At 35.4% G+C, this 2,368-nt stretch overlaps 1 protein-coding gene across 6 annotated transcripts in view; it reads right to left on the bottom strand.

The window, feature by feature from the left end:
• LOC106875769 (RYamide receptor) overlaps positions 1-2,368 on the bottom strand; it is a 30,915-nt gene that overhangs the window by 15,287 nt on the left and 13,260 nt on the right. For 2 of the 6 annotated variants that reach the window (XM_014924030.2, XM_052975581.1), the window contains exon 1: positions 1,882-1,950. The exons of 3 other annotated variants lie outside the window; for them this stretch is intronic. The gene's annotated coding sequence lies outside the window, so the exon portion shown is untranslated. Of the gene's footprint in view, positions 1-1,881; positions 1,951-2,368 lie in introns of those variants that run through there. One more of the 6 variants, XM_052975577.1, reaches the window with a different exon arrangement.

Here is a 2,368-nt window from a genome sequence, read left to right as displayed (position 1 = left end):
TATATATATATATATATATATATGTATGCATGCATGTCTGTATGTATGTGATAAATGAGCGTGTAAGCACTTGTCAATGGCAAAATAGCACAAGTCCGTCTGTCCGATCAAGTACTACTACTTCTACTTTTACTACTACTACTACTACTACTACTACTACTACTACTACTCGAGTAATTTTAAAGAAACTGTCTCATAACGTAACAGTAATAAGCGATGGTAATTTGTCTCTCGGGTGTAGATTTAGCAACAGATAGAACACTTTCCGTGTAAAAATGTCAAACGATAGCGAAGGAGGAAGAGGAGGAAGAGGAGGAGGAGGAGGAGGAGGAGGAGGAGGAGGACATGATGATGATGATGATGAGGAGGAGGATGATGATGAAGAATAAGAAGACGAAGAAGAAAGGAGAAGCAGAAGGAAAAACGGAGGAGGTTGAGAAGAAGAAGAAGAAGAAGAAGGAGTAGGTGGAGGAGGAGGAGGAAAAGAAGAAGAAGAAGATAATGAGGATGATGATGATGATGATGATGATGATGATGATGATAAAAAGATTTCGCGGACGAGATTTGTCAACGAGATGAGAATCATGTTGAATGTTTCGACACGTGTTAGCGATCGTCTGCAGAAACAGGAATATGCATTGGTAATCGATAGTACATTACCAAAACCGTAAATAGACTAACTGCTGCTGCTGCTGCTGCCACTACTACTACTACTACTACTACTACTACTACTACTACTAATAATAATAATAATAATAATAATAATAATAATAATAATAATAATAATAATAATAATAATACTAGAACGTTAATCAAAGAATCTGAACGTCACCTCGTTGTATTGATCACCAACAAGATTTGGTTAAAGACTTAATTCTCAGCATCATTGCAAAGATAATGAAAAGCGAAGGTAAACGAAAGCAAACAGTAAAACAAAAAGCAGCAATAACATCATCACCAACAACAACAATCATAACTAGAAAGAGAGCAGCAGCAGCAACAACAACAATAACAACTGAAACAGCTGCAGCAACAAACGAGAAAGATAGACTTCTAAGAAACAGCGACCAGATTTTCATGGTTTGAGATCACGGCCACCATTTTTGCGTAGGAAGTACAACCTGTCTACAGCTCCACACACACACACACACGTGTGTGTGTGTCAAAGCGCGTGGGTGTGTATATATATATTTTTTATGTGTATGACTATATATATATATATATATATATATATATATATATAAACAGACAAATATTTTTATTAGCTGTGTCGTAATGTGTATTGTACGATAGAAATAAAATGATATTTTTTCGAACGCAGCGTTTCCGTTAGAACAGCAGAATTACTTGGTAAATAATCCTTACAAGGCGAAAGAATTTGTCAATAACCAGTCATGGGACTTGAACCCATATCTCTCAAAGACTCCGGCTGAATTCTTCACCATTAAGCTCCACAACTCGCTGACAAATTTATACGTCGAATTTAGATGCTAAACACTTTAGCTTTATGGAACAGCTATGTGTTCCATGGCTGGAACACGGTGTGGTGCCTGACCTATCCATTTCCTGTCAAGCCAGCCAACCCATGCCAGCACGGAAAGCAGACGTTAAATGTTGATGATGGTGATGATTACTTTTAAGGAAAGTAGATATGTTTTCTTTTTTTTTCTTTAAAATATTGCAATTGACAAATATACAGTATATTCTTCTTCAACTGGAGTTTATCATTTGAAGCAACTATGCTCTGCAGGTACGATATTCATTTAGCGACTTTGCTCTACGGAAACGATATTCATTTAGCGACTTTGCTCTTTAAATAAATAAATAAAGAAAGAAAGAAAGCAATTATAGAAGAAGAAGAAGAAAAATATTATGTCTTACCTTCTATCCACGTATCGGTCGATGTAAAAAAATACAAACATAAAGCCACAGTACGTGCATGTACATGTGTGTGTGTGTATATATATATATATATATATATAAGTGTGTGTGTGTATGCATGTATGGATTGCTATCAGCAGAGACTCGGAATGTGGCGAGCAAAAAAACTGGGAAGGGCTGATAATTCCCGAATTAATTTGACAAAGAAAACATTATTATGTATTATTAGTATGTATAAGTGTACGCATGCGTTTGTGCATGCGCACACGTGTGTGTGTGTGTGTGTGTAAGTGTAACTTTAGAAATATGCGTTCATTATCATGATTGGCATTACTTTCACGTTTGGTCGTTTACAGTAAGAGGGGAAATTTGGTAACAGCAGCCTTTTTTGGAAGACACATGCCTGTACATGCATCCATTTGTATGCATGTATGTATGTATATATATATATATATATATATATATATATATATATATATATATATAT

The sequence above is a fragment of the Octopus bimaculoides genome, chromosome 21 (genome assembly GCF_001194135.2).
Source record: "Octopus bimaculoides isolate UCB-OBI-ISO-001 chromosome 21, ASM119413v2, whole genome shotgun sequence".
Classification (NCBI taxonomy): domain Eukaryota; kingdom Metazoa; phylum Mollusca; class Cephalopoda; order Octopoda; family Octopodidae; genus Octopus; species Octopus bimaculoides.
The sequence above is the reverse complement of the archived record's forward strand: the minus strand, read 5'-3'. Positions and strand labels throughout refer to the sequence as shown.